The sequence below is a fragment of the Phaseolus vulgaris genome, chromosome 3 (genome assembly GCF_000499845.2).
Source record: "Phaseolus vulgaris cultivar G19833 chromosome 3, P. vulgaris v2.0, whole genome shotgun sequence".
NCBI classification, from domain to species: Eukaryota; Viridiplantae; Streptophyta; class Magnoliopsida; order Fabales; family Fabaceae; genus Phaseolus; species Phaseolus vulgaris.
Window position 1 is genome coordinate 1,787,668 of NC_023757.2, and position 19,308 is coordinate 1,806,975.

Below are 19,308 nucleotides of genomic sequence, written 5' to 3' on the forward strand. Positions count from 1 at the left end.
TTCTTAGGCTCAAACTTTGTCCTATTTATACAAGAGGAAAAGATTATTTTAATATTATAATTATATTATAAAATATTATAAAATAAAATCTTAATTTATTTATTTATAAATATTATTACACTACACATTCTTTTTATATATAAAAAGTTTTCATGCTAGGCATCACTATGGAACTAGACATCTCAGCTAGGCTGACACCTCAATTAATAACAATCATCTGCCATCACATGAAAATATTACATTACACATTTTTAAGACTTTTAAACTTTTACTTTTATATATAATATATAATACAAATATAGTAAAAATTCAATAATGTTTAACACTGATTTAGAATATAAAGAAGTTGGTATGTAAAACTTGGTAAGTAATATAAATATCAATTTAAAAATTAATTTATAATTTTTTATTAATAATAGACATTACTGTAGATATCAATAATTTTTTAGTTTATAAAATATTATTTAAATTAATCAATATAATAATTAATTATTTTTATCTTTAAAATTAATTTTAATAGTTGTTTTAAAATAAATTCTTTTCTAATTTTTATGACCATAATCTTAATTAAAATTCATAATATTTAATGTTATATTAAGTTAACGTACTTTAGCAAGGAAATTTTATAAAACTTAAATCTTCAATTTATAATTTTATATACAATATATAGAATACAAATGTCATAAACACTTCAATTTTTTCCCTACATTTAATTAGAACAACTGTGTTATTTGATATAGTTTAATATTATGTTATTAAATATTAAATTTGTAATCAATGCTTTTTTCCCACTTTCCTAAATCTCTTATTTTTGTTACTTGTATTTTATCGTATTTTATCTACCTCATAATCACATCCTATATTAGAGATTATTTCTCTCAAATCATATTTTTTAAACAGAGTAAGTTCATCTTTACTTTAAATAATTGTTTAGAAATTGTGTTATTGAAATTTTTTAAAATATTTAAAAACACATTTGATTATGCTATAGACATTGATTTTCTGATTTTAAGATATAATAATTTTTTATTATATAATTAAAAAATTACTGAATTTTTAGAAAATAACTTCTTATTATATATAATTAAAAAAATGAATACATTAAAATTATTTTAAATTTTTAATAAAATTAATGATGTAATACTTTAATAATATAAAATAATATAAGTTAATATTTTTAAATAGACAACTTATATTATTTATATTATTAAAGTATTATATATAATAACTTAAAATAATTAACTTATATAAAGGAGAAATTAGATATTCAAATTTAAATTAAATTAAAAAGAATAAACAATGATAAAGAAGTTTATTTTTTACACTTAAATATAATATATTAATATAAAAATTAAACAAAAAATATAACATTTTTAGCATCAACTCGAGTGTGTTCAAATCGTAATTATTCAGATTTCAAAAGTTTTATGGTAAATCTCAATGGCATTGTAAATTAATATCAAGTTATTTCTAACTAATTCTACTTATTTGGTATATAACATTTCATCCCATTAACTTAATTTCACTCTTATTGATGTTCAAAACATAATTATCAATCCAAGAAACATCAATTAGTTCTTACATAATTATCCTCTTTTGTAAAAAGCAATGCAGATATTAAAAATATGGTGCAAATGGTAGAAGTGGGGTGAAAATATTAATAGTAGGACTGATTCTTCCTACACCTCCATACGTTTTGGTGTCACCCCATAAATTTTTGTATTCCAATTATATCGTTTTTTAATATTCTGGATTACATAATCCACAAGTATTTTTCTATATTTGTAATTAGCTTCCGGATTATGTAATTTGGAAGTCTTTTGAGATTAGCTTCCAGATTACATAATCCAGAAGTCTTTTCTATACATGGGATTATCTTCTACATTACATAATTTGGAAGTCTTTTCTAGATTTCAAATATTCTAGATTTGATATTGGCTTTTGGATTACGTAATCCAAAAATCTCTTTTCAAATGCGTGATTAGTTTTAGTATGTATAAGTATGTCTTCATTATCATGCATATTAATTTTAGTCAAAGTTGTTTCTAAGTCTTTAATGACTTCGTATACAAAAGCTATATTCATTATTTATCACGTGATATATTTATTTTTATTTACCTAACTCAAAGTACTATTACAACTTCAATATCTTACCAAATTACTAATTAATACTTACAATTTTCATTAAAAAAGTTCAATGCTAATTTTACTTTATTTTATTTCATAATCTTTAATTAAAAAAATTAATATATAATTATTTCCTTTATTTGATTACTGAATAGTAAAAATGTTCATATTAAAAAGGGAAATAGAGATACTTATGTTGTATTAATCACTTTTATATATTTCAACATGAACAATATACTTGTTCATTGTTTCAGAATATTATTATTCTATGACAAAGCTTGAAGCATAGAACCATAAAATACATTTATTTAAAAAGTTTAAATAAGTAGAATCATTCACTCCTCTTATAAGCTTATAGAATCCCTTCAAGACAAATTACCTGCAAAATTAAATAATTTGAAAGTTAATGAAAATAAAAAATAAAATAAAAAATAAAGGGTTTAATGGGGAAGAGATAAGTGAGTAATTAATAAATAATGAAAATGAAAATACCTTTGTTTTGATCTAATGATTACAAACGCAGTAACCATCAGAACACTTAACAACTGATGCTCCACAAGGAAGAGCACGAATGTTCTTAAGACAGTCTTGCTTTGTTTGACATGCAACCACAACTATATCACTTCCCTCTGTGTTTTCTTCCATCGAAAATGAATGCCCTACAAAACATACAATTTCGTGTTTATAAAACATTTTTTATCAATAATAAATAAATAAAATAAATGAGACACTTCACGGATGTTCCAACTCTTATATAAAAAAACACATATCAAACTTCTTAACACCCAAGTAAGTGAAGATTCATCATACTCTACAAAACATCAACAAAAGTGATATATACATGACAAGACTGATATAAGGCATGATCAGATCATATCAGAATACAATTACGTCATCCCTCCAAAGAAGACACGTTCTCACAATAAGACAGAACAAATACCACCATATACCATTCTCCAACAACTGAATATAATTTTTTGCGAGGGAGAAAAATAAATCAAACACCCAAAAGCCATAAATATAAAAAAAATCTGCAACAATGCAACAAAAATTAAGTTTCATTGATGAAGGGATAAATCAATATACCAACACAAACTTCCATGGCAAGAATTACAAACACAACTGCCAATACTAAACTCTTCTTCGACATAGCTTCTCCAACCTACAATCTCAATATATGATGATAAAATTCAAAATTGAGAACTTTGTATGAATGATAATTGTGTGCTTCTTAGACTCAAACTTTGTTCTATTTATACAAGAGGAAAAGATGATTTTAATATTATAAAATCTTAATTTACTTTTTTTTAAAAATATTATTACACTACACATTTTTAAGACTTTTAAACTTTTAGTTTTATATATAATATATATAATACAAATACAGTAAAAATTCAATAATGTTTTATTAATAATACACATTAACGTAGATATCAATAATTTTTTAGTTTACAAAATAGTATTTAAATTAATTAATATAATAATTAATTATTTTTATTTTTAAAATTAATTTTAAAAGTTGTTTTAAAATAAATTCTTTTTTAGTTTTTATGACCATAATCTTAATTAAAATTCATAATATTTATTGTTATATTAAGTTAACGTACTCTAACAAGGAAATTTTATAAAACTCAAATCTTCAATTTATAATTTTATATACAATATATAGAATACAAATGTCATAAACACTCCAATTTTTTCCCTACATTTAATTAGAACTACTGTATTATTTAATATAGTTTAATATTATGTTATTAAATATTAAATTTGTAATCAATGCCCTTTTTCCACTCTCCTAAATTTCTTTTTCTTGTTATTTCTTCATGTTTTATCTACCTCATAATCACATCCTATATTAATTAGAGATTATTTCTCTCAAATCATATTTTCAAAAAAGTAAGTTCATGTTTACTTTAAATAATTATTTAGAAATTGTGTTATTGAAATTTTTTAAAATATTTAATAACACATTTGATTATGCTAGAGATTTTATGATATAATAATTTTTTACTTTATAATTAAAAAATAGTGAATTTTTAGAAAATAACTTTTTATTATATATAATTAAAAAAATGAATACATTAAAATTATTTTAAATTTTTAATAAAATTAATGATGTAATACTTTAATAATATAAGTTAATATTTTAAAATAGTCAACTTATATTATTTTAAATTATTAAAGTATTATATATAATAACTTAAAATAATTAACTTAAAATAGTTAAGTGAACATAATTAACTTATATAAAGGAGAAATTAGATATTCAAATTTAAATTACATTAAAAGGAATAAACAATGATAAAGAAGTTTATTTTTTACACTTAAATATATTATATTAATATTGTTGGGTATGAAGTCAAAACCAATTGGGTTGGGCTGAAACAGTTGAAGCGTAGGTGAACATTATTCCGTGACTTCAAGTGGAGATTGTTGGGTATGAAGTCATGACCAATTGGGTTGGGTTGAGCAGACACCATGTTTTAGTGAGTGGGTTTAATCATTATGTCCCTTTATTATCTCTATTTATCTATATTTAAAGAGATAATTGTACTTGTAATTGGTACGCAACAGGAAAGAAATGGATGTAGGTTGCAGTTGGCGATCGAACCACGTTAAATCTTGTGTCGTTTATTTTTCTGCGGTTGATTGGTGGTTGTGTATTGCTTTTCGCGTGCGTTTTTTCCCATCAAATATAAAAATTAAACAAAAATATAAAAATTTTGGCGTCATTTCGAGTGTGTTCAAATTGTAATTATTCGGATTTCAAAAGTTTTATGGTAAATGCCAATGGTATTGTAAATTAATATCAAGTTATTTCTAACTAATTCTACTTATTTGGTATATAACATTTCATCCCATTAACTTAATTTCACTCTTATTGATGTTCAAAACATCATTATCAATCCAAGAAACATCAATTAGTTCTTACATAATTATCCTCTTTTGTAAAAAGCGATGCAAATATTAAAAATATGGTGCAAATGGTAGGAGCGGGGTGAAAATATTAATAGTATGACTGTTTCTTCCTACACCTCCATACGTTTTTGTGTCACCCCATAAATTTTTGTATTAAAAAAATATCTTTTTTTTTAATATTCTGGATTACATAATCCACAAGTATTTTTTTTATATTTGTAATTAGTTTCTGGATTATGTAATTTGGAAGTCTTTTGAGATTACTTTCTAGATTACATAATCCATAAGTCTTTTCTATACATGAGATTATCTTCTGCATTACATAACTTAGAAGTCTTTTGTAGATTTCAGATTTTCTAGATTTGATATTGGCTTTTGGATTACGTAATCCAAAAATCTTTTTTCAAATGTGTGATTAGTTTTAGTATGTCTGATAAGTATGTCTTCATTATCATGCATATTAATTTTAGTCAAAGTTGTTTCCAAGTCTTTAATGACTTCCATATAATTAGTATACAAAAGCTATATCCATTATTTATCACATGATATATTTATTTTTATTTACCTAACTCAAAGTACTATTACAACTTCAATATCTTACCAAATTACTAATTAATACTTACAATTTTCATTAAAAAAGTTCAATGCTAATTTTACTTTATTTTATTTGATAATCTTTAATTAAAAAATTATATATAATTATTCCTTTATTTGATTACTGAATAGCAAAAATGTTCATATTAAAAAGGGAAATAGAGATACTTATGTTGTATTAATCACTTTTATATATTTCAACATGAACAATGTATTTGTTCATTGTTTCGGAATATTATTATTCTATGACAGAGCTTGAAGCATAGAACCATAAAATACATTTATTAAAAAGTTTAAATAAGTAGAATCATTCACTCCTCTTATAAGCTTATAGATTCCCTTCAAGACAAATTACCTGCAAAATTAAATAATTTGAAAGTTAATGAAAATAAAAAATAAAGGGTTTAATGAGGAAGAGATAAGTGAGTAATTAATAAATAATGAAAATGAAAATACCTTTGTTTTGATCTAATGATTACAAACACAGTAACCATCAGAACACTTAACAACTGATGCTCCACAAGGAAGAGCACGAATGTTTTTAAGACAGTCTTGCTTTGTTTGACATGCAACCACAACTATATCACTTCCCTCTGTGTTTTCTTCCATCGAAAATGAATTCCCTACAAAACATACAATTTCGTGTTTCTAAAACGTTTTTTTTATCAATAATAAATAAATAAAATAAATGAGACACTTCACGAATGTTCCAACTCTTATACAAAAAAAACTCATACCAAACTTCTTAGCACCCAACTAAGTGAAGATTCATCATACTCTATAAAACATCAACAAAAGTGATATAGACATGACAAGATTGATATAAGGCATGATGAGATCATATCAGAATACAATTACGTTATCCCTCCAAAGAAGTCACGTTCTCACAATAAGACAGAATAAATATCACCCTATACCATTCTCCAACAACTGAATAGAATTTTTTCGAACGAGAAAAATAAATCAAACACCCAAAAGCCATAAATATCAATCAAAATCTGTAATAATGCAACAAAAGTTAACTTTCATTGATGAAGGGATAAATGAATATACCAACACAAACTTCCATGGCAAGAATTACAAACACAACTGCCAATACTAAATTCTTCTTCGACATATCTTCTCCAACCTACAATCTCAATATATGATGATAAAATTCAAAGCTGAGAACTTTGTATGAATGATAATTGTGTGCTTCTTAGACTCAAACTTTGTCCTATTTATACAAGAGGAAAAGATGATATTAATATTATAAAATAAAATCTTAATTTACTTTTTTTTAAATATTATTATACTACATATATAATATATATAATACAAATATAGTAAAAATTCAATAATATTTTATACTAATTAAAATATAAAGAAGTTGGTAGGTAAAATTTGGTGAGTAATATAGATATCAATTTAAAAATTAATTTATAATTTGTTATTAATAATAGACATTAATACAGATATCAATAATTTTTTAGTTTACAAAATAGTTTACAATATAATAATTAATTATTTTTATCTTTAAAATTAATTTTAATAGTTGTTTTAAAATAAATTCTTTTTTAATTTTTATGATCATAATCTTAATTAAAATTCATAATATTTAATGTTATATTAAGTTAACGTACTCTAGCAAGGAAATTTTATAAAAGTCAAATATTCAATTTATAATTTTATATACAATATATAGAATACAAATGTCATAAACACTCCATTTTTTCCCCTACATTTAATTTGAACTACTGTATTATTTAATATAGTTTAATATTATGTTATTAAATATTAAATTTGTAATCAATGCCATTTTCCCACTCTCCTAAATTTCTTTTTTTGTTACTTGTATTTCTTCATGTAGAGTAACTTCATGTTCACTTTAAAGAAGTGTTTAGAAATTGTGTTATTAATTTTTTTTAAATATTTAAAAACACATTTGATTATGCATTGATTTTCTGACATTTTTTGATATGATATTTTTTTACTATATAATTAAAAAATGACTGAAGTTTTAGAAAATAAATTTTTATTATATATAATTAAAAAATGATTACATTTAAATTATTTTAAAAATTTTATAAAATTAATTATGTAATAATTTAATAATATAAAATTAATATAAGTTAATATTTTAAAATAGTCAACTTATATTATTTTATATTATTAAAGTATTATATATAATAACTTAAAATAATTAACTCAAAATAATGAACTTATAAAAAGGAGAAATTAAATATTCAAATTTAAATTAAATTAAAGGGAATAAACAATGATAAAGAAGTTTATTTTTTAGAGTTAAATATAATATATTAATATAAAAATTAAATAAAAATATAACATTTTTAGCGTCAACTTGAGTGTGTTCAAATTGTAATTATTCGGATTTTAAAAGTTTTATGGTAAATCCAATGATATTGTAAATTAATATCAAGTTATGTCTAATTAATTAACTTAATTTCACTCTTGATGTTCAAAATCAATCCAAGAATTTTATTCTTACATAATTATCTTTTTTATATTAAAAATATGCTGCAAATAGTAGGAGCGTTGGGGTGAAAATATTAATAGTAGGACTGTTTCTTCTTATATCTTCATAAGTTTTTGTGTAACCCCATAAATTTTTATATTCCTAAAATATATATTTTTAATATTTCGAATTACATAATTCACAAGTATTTTTTTATATTTGTAATTAGTTTTGAGTAATTTGGAAACCTTTTGTAATTAGCTTTCAGATTATATAATTTGGAAGTTTTTTTATGATATTATTTTCTGGATTACATCATCTAAAAATCTTTTTTTAATTTGATATTAGCTTTTCGATTACGTAATCCATTTTTTTTTTAAATGTGTGATTAGTTTCTGGATTATATAATCCAAAAGCTTTTCTGGATACGAGATTAGTTTCTGGATTTTATAAATCTTTTAGATCCAAAAATATTTTCTGAATTATGTATGCGAGTGACACGAAAAAGATAAAAGGATATTTTCCTATTTTAGTATGGGATGACAAAAAAGATATGGAAGTACTGGAAGAAACAGTCTAATAACAGAAATTTTTTTGGGCCAACAAGATGGGGGCCAGGCCCTAGCGGAACTCTTTGGAGTTGGTGCAGGGCAGTTTCCTGCACCCCTACATTTTTCTTCCTGCACCCCCAACATTTTATAAATCCCAAAACTGACATTCACATTTTATTTGAAATTGGATCTGGGAGTGTGCTACGGATTCATCAATCTGAAAGTGAATCAGGTTGCTTTCCAGATGAATCCGTAATGTATATTTTGACTTAAGGATTGACAGATCCAAAATGCATATATTTTAACATTGTCTTTCATGTACTACTGGAAGCACTATTCTAAGAAGTTATCAGAAACACCAATCCAGAAAGTTACCGAACATGTCAATCTAAAATTTTACTGGTAGCGTCGATCAAATTTTTTTGAATTTCACGATTTGAAATGAAAAAAAATATTACAGTTTTTATATAGAAACTGCCTTAGTGCAGTGACCATGTAAAGGGCTGAAGGTGGCTGGAGGTGACTAGCGCGGGGTTCTGGGACGGTTTGAGTGGCTTTGGTACGGTGGTTGGGGGCGCTCGTGCGGCGGACAGAGGCGAGCTGCGCGACGGAGGTGCACGGTGGCGGTCCTGTGTTGCGCGGTGGGTCCTTCTCCTCCATGTCCCTTGAAGGTGGCGTGTGCAGAGGCGTACTGTGGGAGAGGGTAAGCCAGAGTTTGAAATTAGGGTTGGAAATGAGTGAGGAGGTGTGTCAGTAAAGCTCGGGTGCGAAACGCAAAACTGGAATGGGCTACGACGCTGCGGGAAATAAAAACAGAGGTGCGAAACGTAAATAGTGGAATGGGCTGCGAGGGTAAAAAGGAAAATGTAAGGAAAGGGAGGGGGGTTGATAAAATGGGTGTGGGTGTGCAAAAAGTAACAACAAAGGATTTTTTACTTAAAAATAAAACAAAATAATTTTGTATTATTGTTTATTTTGCTTTTTTTTTCTTATTCAACACTAAATAATTTTTTAACTTTTTGATAGTATACTCTATTGTTTTTCATTTATATTTTTTTATTAATAACAAAAATTTAAACACTCAAACAATATTGGGTGTTGATAATAAAAAAAATTGCATCTAAGATTAGATAAAGAACAAAACCATAAGCTAACATTAACAATACAATGGAAAGATAAAGCAACATTTTTTAGGAGCATATATTTGGTAAAATTATTCATATATTAATTTTTATTAAATATTTAATTTAAATATTAATGAAAGGTTATCTAATAAGATTTATATTCAAAATGATTACTGTAACACCCCATAATTTACATATAACTATTACAATACCGGTTCTACATAATTCTATACAAGCTTACAGTTTTTCAAAATATTCCTAGTACATGATTAAGATTTATAGAAATACAAATATTTACATATCCACAGCTCAAAATAAAACTCTGTAACCTCTAAGGTTCTCCTGCACCTGTATGGTCATCTGCTCGTGTACATAGTACATTCATCGCAGTTCAAACACAGCAAGAAAAGCAAGGGTAAGCGACTAAAAATAGAATTTTATAATATACACACTTAAATCCAAAGAGAAAACCAAATTACATGATCAATTTATCAAATTATTCAATTTTCTTCAAATCTCAACAATAAACAATCACATAGATCTCACATGGATCTACACATCCAGAATATTCAACAAACAACGTCTTCCGGAAGACCCGTATTAAGTAAGTCCTACCAGAGACTAACACCTGATCCAAAGATTACCAGCGAATCCAACAGAAAGGATCAGGGTAAGTTCAATACAACCCAAGCCGTGCATCTCATATGTCACGGTGTGCATAAACTCCCCCATCAGCTTCTCACCACCTGATATCTTAGTCTATGTGACTTAGATCATCAGTTAAGCTCGGAGATCTCTGTTACCACATAGGCATCAATACTTAATACACAACAAACATCAGTCCATACATTATCCTGACATCAATACTTAATACACAACGAATATCAGTCCATACATTATCCCAAATGTATGAATTCAATTCCAGATTATTCATCATACAATATCATTCCAAACAAGATCCACAACATTCAAAAGCGTAATTAACATAAGAAAACAACACCTTAAATATTAAACCATCAAAATCTAATATTTTTACAAATTTAAATAATATATAAACAAACAACATCCCTGCAAGAGAAATTGAATATTGGGACCACGTCCCTTCCACATTCAGATCTTCTATCCTAGGGTGCTATTAAAAATTAAATTTAGCTTCCCTTACCTCAATTGCTTGCTTTCCAAGCAACTTTTAGAATTTTATTCCCCACCGTTCGGATAAGCTTCAAGATTTACGGGTCTAATGCAAATTATCCAAACAGAACAAAATTTCAGTATATAGTAGAATAAGTTGAGAGGATTAAACTTCTCAACTGATCCCACCAAGATTGATGACTAAATCCTAAGGAAAAACAGAGAACAAAGGATATTTAGAGTAAAAATGAACTTACTCTGTTTGAAAATCTGATCGGGTAGAAATGTTCCTTAACTCTTCTGCTACAGCGTGGTATGATTAGATTCTAAAATAGATGAGGTATAGAGTGAGAAATTTAGAGAGAAGGTAGAAGGGAGAGATGGAGAGAGAAAGAGAAAGAGGTTTCGTGTGTGTGGAGGCAGGGGTTTGGCTTTTTCTTCTTTATCTTTTTTTTTTGTTTACGCTGTTACATTATCTCCAACTACAAAAATTTTCGTCCTCGAAAATGAACTTACCAAGAAAGAGATTAGGGTATGATGCTCGTATCACCTCTTCAAGTTCCCAAGTGGAGTCTCCAGATATGAGATCCCACAATACTTTCACCCTGGGAATACTTCTTCCACGAAGTCGTTTCACTTGTGAATCTATAATTCTGATTGGCTTCACTTCAAATGACAGATTTTCTTTCATCTGGATGGAATCAGACTCTAGAATGTGGCTAGGATCAGGCACATATTTTCGTAGCTGGGATACATGGAAAATATTGTGAATGTTAGCTAAAGGAGGAGGCAAAGCAATTTCATAAGCCACAGGGCCTATTCTCCTGAGAATTTGATAAGGTCCTATGAACTTAGGAGTCAATTTCTTGGATTTGAGTGCTCTTCCTACACCAGTGAACGGTGTAACTCTCAAAAAGACATGCTCACCCGCAGAGAATTCTAAAGGTCTTCTTCTTTGATCTGCATAAGATTTTTGCCTGCTGAGAGATGTTTTCAATCTTTCCTGAATCATTTTGACTTTCTCATTGGTTTGTTGTATTAATTCTGGTCCAATTAACACACTCTCACCATTCTGAAACCAGCACAGAGGTGTCCTACACTTTCTTCCGTACAATGCCTCGAAAGGAGCCATTCCTATGCTAGCTTGGTAACTGTTATTGTAAGTGAACTCTACCAATGGTAGAATTTCATCCCAACTGCCCAAATGATCTAACACACAAGTCCTAAGCAAATCTTCTAAGGACTGGATAGTTCTCTCTGATTGTCCATCAGTTTGAGGATGGTATGCTGAACTAAGTCTGAGTTTAGTCCCCAAAGCTTCTTGAAGTGTTTGCCAGAATCTGGAGGTGAATCTAGGATCTCTATCTGAAACTATGCTGGAGGGTACACCATGCAATCTGACTATTTCATCTATGTAAATTTGGGCCAACTTTCGCATAGAGATTCTCAAGTCTATAGGTAGGAAGTGTGCCGTCTTTGTCAACCTGTCCACTATGACCCAAACAGAGTCATGCTTCCTCAAAGTACGTGGTAAGTGGGTAACAAAATCCATTGAGATACTGTCCCACTTCCACACTGGAATGTCTAACTGAGTTAACATGTCTCCAGGCCGTTGATGTTCAATCTTTGATTTCTGACAAGTCAAGCAACCAGCTACAAACTTAGCTACATCATTCTTCATGCCATGCCACCAATAAGACTTCTAGAGATCTTGATACATCTTGGTCATTCCTGGATGTAAACTGAGTTTGCTTTTATGACCTTCAGATAACACTGTTTGCTTTAGTTCATTATCCTCTGGTATACATATTCTATTTTTGAATCTCAAAATACCATCCACTCCTAAAGAGAAGTCTTTAGCTTTGTCAGTATTTAATAAGCCCATGAAGTTCTTCAATTTCGAATCTTCCAACTGCTTCTCCTTCACCTTCTCCAGAAATTCATTAGTTATAACAAGTGTATTACAACTAATGCAATTTGAAGACATGGAAACCTTCAAATTCATACTCCTGAAATCTTCAATCAATGCTAACTCTCTAATCATAAGCGAAGACATTTGTATCTTTTTACGACTCAACGCATCTGCAACAACATTTGCCTTCCCAGGATGGTATATTAGCTGGAAATCATAGTCTTTTAAAAATTCAATCCATCTCCTCTGCCTCATATTTAACTCCTTCTGATCAAACAAATACTTCAAGCTTTTATGATCACTGAACACATTAAAACTAACTCCGTAAAGAAAATGTCTCCATATTTTTAAAGCAAAGACAACTGCTGCCAATTCTAGATCATGAGTTGGATAATTTCTTTCATGCACCTTTAACTGACGAGAAGCGTAGGAAACGACTTTCTTATTCTGCATTAGAACACAACCCAATCCCTGATAGGAAGCATCACAGAAAACTTCAAAAGACTGATTGGTATCAGGGATTGTCAATATAGGAGCATTAGTCAACCTTCTTTTCAACTCTTCAAAGCTTTTCTCACATTGTTCAGTCCATGCAAAAGGATGATCCTTTCTAGTCAATTGGGTCAAAGGAGCCACTATTTTAGAAAAACCTTCTATAAATCTCCTGTAATATCCTGCTAACCCGACAAAGCTTCTAATTTCAGTAACTGTTTTAGGACGTTCCCACTGAAGTACAACCTCCACTTTAGAAGGATCTACTGATATTCCTTGTGCAGAGATGACATGTCCTAAAAATTGTATTTCTGACATCCAGAAGTCACATTTTGAAAGTTTAGCATATAACTGTTTTTCTCTCAAAATGTTCAGGACGGTTTTAAGATGTTCTGCATGTTCTTCCCTTGTACGAGAATAGATCAAAATATCATCTATGAACACTACCACAAACTTATCAAGAAAAGGTCTGAATATCCAATTCATATAATCCATGAAAATAGCTGGAGCATTAGTCACCCCAAATGGCATAACCAGAAATTCATAGTGACCATACCTTGATCTAAAAGCAGTCTTCTGAACATCTTCCGCTTTCACTGAAATTTGGTGATAACCTGAGCGCAAATCTATCTTAGAAAAGACAACTGCCCCATGCAACTGATCCATTAAGTCATCAATTCTAGGAAGAGGATATTTATTCTTTATTGTTAACTTGTTTAATTGTCTGTAATCTATGCATAGACGTGACGAACCATCTTTCTTCTTCACTAATAGCACTGGAGCTCCCCATGGAGAAACACTAGGTCGAATGAATTGCTTCTCCAATAAGTCTTCTAGTTGTTTCTTCAATTCAGCTAACTCCGCTGGTGCCATCCGATATGGAGAAATTGACACAGGGCCTGCTCCGGGAATCAAGTCTATTGCAAACTCTATCTCTCTTTTAGGTGGAAGTCCAGGAATCTCATCAGGAAATACATCCATAAACTCCTGAACTACAAACATATCTTTTTGTACTTTATCAGTAACTATAGAACAAGCCAAGAACATAAAACATTCTGCACCTTCTCGTATCTCTCTCTCAAACTGATGAGCTAAGATAACCTGCATTCCTTCTAATTTAGGGAAAATTAACTTCTTCCGACCACAATCTATAAGGATATGATTAGCAGACAACCAATCCATTCCCAAGATAACCTCCAAATCTTTTAGAGGTATACAAATCATGTTGATCTTGTATCTCTGCCCATCTATAATTACTGGACACTCAGCACACATGGAAGAAGTTACTATAATACCTTCTGTTGGTGTAGATACCACCAACTCAAATTCTAATTCTCGGACTGGCAACTTAAGTTTCTTAGCACAATCAAAAGATATAAAAGAATGGGTTGCCCCAGAATCAAACAATACAGATAATTGTGTTCCAAGGATAGAACAAATACCTCTAACAAGGCTATCAGACTGTGAAGCTTCAACTCCACTAATAGCAAAAACTCTGCCAGCAGCTTTGGGTTTTTGATTACTATTTTGTTGTACTTGCTGCACTCCGCCAGAATTTGGAGCTCCCAATTGGACACGACAGTCTTTTGTTGCATGACCATACCTGTGACATCTATCACATGTCACATTTGACACTGGATGATGGCAAAATCTAACAACATGTGGCCCACCGCATCTAAAACATTTGAAACTAGGTGGTGATTGAGAACTGGGTCTTCCACTGCTATAAGATTGAGGTTTGAAATAAGGTTTCTTTCTATCTTCATATTTAGGCATGCTTTTAGAAGGTCCTCCCACTTGAGGCTTAGCAAGTCTGCTACTACTTTTCAAACTCTCCACTACTTTTGCTTTCTCCACTAGGGCAGGGAAATCTCTAATGGACATAGGAATCACCACTTCTTTAAGTTCTTGCTTCAATCCAAACTCAAATTTTCTACATCTCCAAGCCTCAGTCATGGTCTGGGTGTAGAATCTAGCTAGGTGTTTGAACCTAGTAGCATATTCTGTGACTGAAAGATTTCCTTGTTCCAGCTGCATGAATTCAATTTCTTTTGCATACCTGACACTATCAGGAAAATACTCCTCCAGGAATCTTACTTTGAAGTTCTCCCAAGTGGCATCTTCTCCTTTGTCTTCCATCATTTGCTTCATGCCTATCCAACAAAACTCAGCTTCTTCAATAAGCATATAGATGGCATAAGATAACTTTCTCTCTTCAGGGCATTGAGTAGCTTCAAAGATTCTTTCTATGTCTCTCACCCACTGGTCTGCTCCATCTGGATTTACCTTGCCATTAAATCTGGGTGGATTATGTCTTAGAAAATCCTCCAGACTAAAGGTATGGGGTTGTTGATGAAGCTGAGATGCTTCTACTGCTAATCTAGCTGTTTCTAATTGATGAAGGGCGGCCTAATGCTGTTGTGCCATAGTAGCACTCTGTTGTTGCAAGGCTGTTGCCATCATCTCTATTGCCCGAGCTAAGTTGGGCATATCTACTGGTGGAAGAGGAGTAGGTGGTCTACGTGCCATCTACTAAGCACATAAAGAATTGGATTAGAAACTACTAAAATTTTCAGCTACATCTTTAAGACAAATTAACTTAAAATAAATAATCACACAAAATAGATACAAAATCAATCAAGACTTATCTCTAAAATGTATTCTAGCTACTTAGAATTAAGATAGAAAATAATCTTGATCTAGTCATGAATGTGCACCATCACCACTCTATCAAGATTCTTTTCACTCTTAATACTTTCATCTTTATTCATAACAATTAACTTGACTCGAACACAAACAAGATTTCAAGAAAAACAACTTTGTCAAACATCTCATTAGAAACTTTTAACTAAGTCTTGAGGCTAAACTTAAACAAAAATCTACACGCAAGAGAAACAAAATAAACCCACTACCCTCAGGTTATCCTAAGGATGAACCGCTCTGATACCATTAAATGTAACACCCCATAATTTACATATAACTATTACAATACCGTTCTACATAATTCTATACAAGCTTACAGTTTTTCAAAATATTCCTAATACATGATTAGGATTTATAGAAATACAAATATTTACATATCCACAGCTCAAAATAAAACTCTGTAACCTCTAAGGTTCTCCTGCACCTGTATGGTCATCTGCTCGTGTACATAGTACAGTCATCGCAGTTCAAACACAGCAAGAAAAGCAAGGGTAAGCGACTAAAAATAGAATTTTATAATATACACACTTAAATCCAAAGAGAAAACCAAATTACATGATCAATTTATCAAATTATTCAATTTTCTTCAAATCTCAACAATAAACAATCACATAGATCTCACATGGATCTACACATCCAGAATATTCAACAAACAACGTCTTCCGGAAGACCCGTATTAAGTAAGTCCTACCAGAGACTAACACCTGATCCAAAGATTACCAGCGAATCCAACAGAAAGGATCAGGGTAAGTTCAATACAACCCAAGCCGTGCATCTCATATGTCACGGTGTGCATAAACTCCCCCATCAGCTTCTCACCACCTGATATCTTAGTCTATGTGACTTAGATCATCAGTGAAGCTCGGAGATCTCTGTTACCACATAGGCATCAATACTTAATACACAGCAAACATCAGTCCATACATTATCCTGACATCAATACTTAATACACAACGAACATCAGTCCATACATTATCCCAAATGTATGAATTCAATTCCAGATTATTCATCATACAATATCATTCCAAACAAGATCCACAACATTCAAAAGCGTAATTAACATAAGAAAACAACACCTTAAATATTAAACCATCAAAATCTAATATTTTTACAAATTTAAATAATATATAAACAAACAACATCCCTGCAAGAGAAATTGAATATTGGGACCACGTCCCTTCCGCATTCAGATCTTCTATCCTAGGGTGCTATTAAAAATTAAATTTAGCTTCCCTTACCTCAATTACTTGCTTTCCAAGCAACTTTTAGAATTTTATTCCCCACCGTTCGGATAAGCTTCAAGATTTACGGGCCTAATGCAAATTATCCAAACAGAACAAAATTTCAGTATATAGTAGAATAAGTTGAGAGGATTAAACTTCTCAACTGACCCCACCAAGATTGATGACTAAATCCTAAGGAAAAAACAGAGAACAAAGGGATATTTAGAGTAAAAATGAACTTACTCTGTTTGAAAAAAATCTGATCGGGTAGAAATGTTCCTTAACTCCTCTGCTACAGCGTGGTATGATTAGATTCTAAAATAGATGAGGTATAGAGTGAGAAATTTAGAGAGAAGGTAGAAGGGAGAGATGGAGAGAGAAAGAGAAAGAGGTTTCGTGTGTGTGTGGGGGCAAGGGTTTGGCTTTTTCTTCTTTATCTTCTTTTTTTTTTGTTTACCCTGTTACAATGCAATATCGAACTACATTAAATAACGTATTTATTTTAATTAAATGTAAAGAAAGTTTTGGATGTTTATATTAGGGCATTTTTAATTATAAAAATATTTGTTTAATATTAATAAGTGTGAGATAAAAATAGGGCTTAAAAATTATGTATCTTCCATAAAAGGATCAACTTTTTTCGGACTTTTTTAATTATAAAAATATATTTTTAATATTATTAAGTGTGACATAAAAATAGGACTTAAAAATTATGTAATATAAAATCCATTAAATTTATGAATTTTGCAAGGTTAAAGAACTTATTCTCTTCTATAAAAGGATCAAGTTTTTTTACTTTAAGAAGCACCAAATTATCATAACAAACATCTGAATTTGAAATTTGTTGATTATATATTGAGATTGTTGGAAAAAGATATGAGGAAGAATTCATTTATATTAGCTCTTTTATTTGTAATTTTTGCTGTGGAAGTTTGTTATGGTATTGGTTATTTATTTATCCTTTCTTATTGAATGTTATTTTTTTAATATATAGTTTTATTAAAAAGATAGAATTAAATTTGTTGGTAATTAATTTTCAGGGGAATCAAATACAGAGGGAGTGACTATAATTATAGCTCCATGTCGTACACACAAGGATTGTGTTCGATTAATTCGCACTCTACCTTGCGATGCATCAGTAGTTTCATGCTACGATGGAAATTGCATTTGTGATCATGCAGAGAAGAAATCAGGTATTCAAATTGGGTTAAATATATTTTTTATAATACGATGAAATTAATATTTTTTTTTCAAGTTTTAATTTTAGACTCTATAAATACTTGTACTAAAAAATTTATTGAAATAGTTAATTACGAATGTTTTTTTTATCTAATAAGAAAAGTTCGATAGTAGATTGTTATGAAGTTTGAACCCTCCTCTTAGATGACGTGTCTGTGTCAGACACACGTATCGGACATCGACACTCATAGGATCATAGGACACGTATTAGTGAAGTGTCTGATTCAAAAAATATTTATTGGATTTCTGACAATTCTAACACAGATCTAACATAATTTTAAAAAAAAATACATTAATTTTCTAAAACTAAAATTTATTATATAAATTTTTATTATGATTATGAAAATAAAAATCAAATCTTTTTGAACCAGTCATGAAAAACATCTTTCTGCCCCCAACAAAAACTGAAACATACTTAGTGCATATAAATATTTATTGTGAATTTATATAATTCATAATTATATAATATATAAATTTGTGTGTCCGTATTCCGTATCTCCGTGTTCTATATTATTTTAATTATTTTATATGTAATATTTCATCCCATTAATTCAATTTTACTTGTATAATTATTGTTCAAATATGCATCAATTACTTTTTTTAACATAAATTAATTTTAAATATTTTTCTAAAAGTATCAAATTCTCTAAACAATTTTGGATATTAGATTTCAAACTATGAAAATTTATCAGAGCCTAAATTCAAAAGTGTTATTTTATTTATTTTCTACTTATATCTTCCACATTAAATAAATGTTTTATTTAATTTTATTTTATTAACATTAAAATTATTCATGTTTGCAGGTAATTTGTTTTCAAGGGGAGCAATAACAGAAGCA

General features: G+C 29.1%; 4 long non-coding RNA genes across 4 annotated transcripts; 1 reads left to right on the forward strand and 3 right to left on the reverse strand.

The window, feature by feature from the left end:
- Window positions 1-2,405: 2,405 nt before the first annotated feature.
- LOC137805743 (uncharacterized) lies at window positions 2,406-3,353 on the reverse strand. Its single transcript, XR_011080228.1, has 3 exons — window positions 3,214-3,353; window positions 2,620-2,786; window positions 2,406-2,506 (listed from the first exon to the last, which is right to left on the reverse strand). It is a non-coding gene; the product is annotated as an uncharacterized lncRNA (long non-coding RNA).
- Window positions 3,354-5,786: 2,433 nt separating this feature from the next.
- Window positions 5,787-6,832, reverse strand: LOC137805744 (uncharacterized). Its single transcript, XR_011080229.1, has 3 exons — window positions 6,694-6,832; window positions 6,097-6,263; window positions 5,787-5,995 (listed from the first exon to the last, which is right to left on the reverse strand). It is a non-coding gene; the product is annotated as an uncharacterized lncRNA (long non-coding RNA).
- Window positions 6,833-9,944: 3,112 nt separating this feature from the next.
- Window positions 9,945-11,310, reverse strand: LOC137805745 (uncharacterized). Its single transcript, XR_011080230.1, has 3 exons — window positions 11,159-11,310; window positions 10,933-11,007; window positions 9,945-10,130 (listed from the first exon to the last, which is right to left on the reverse strand). It is a non-coding gene; the product is annotated as an uncharacterized lncRNA (long non-coding RNA).
- A 6,749-nt stretch (window positions 11,311-18,059) lies between these two features.
- LOC137805746 (uncharacterized) lies at window positions 18,060-19,308 on the forward strand. Its single transcript, XR_011080231.1, has 3 exons — window positions 18,060-18,171; window positions 18,272-18,424; window positions 19,274-19,308. It is a non-coding gene; the product is annotated as an uncharacterized lncRNA (long non-coding RNA).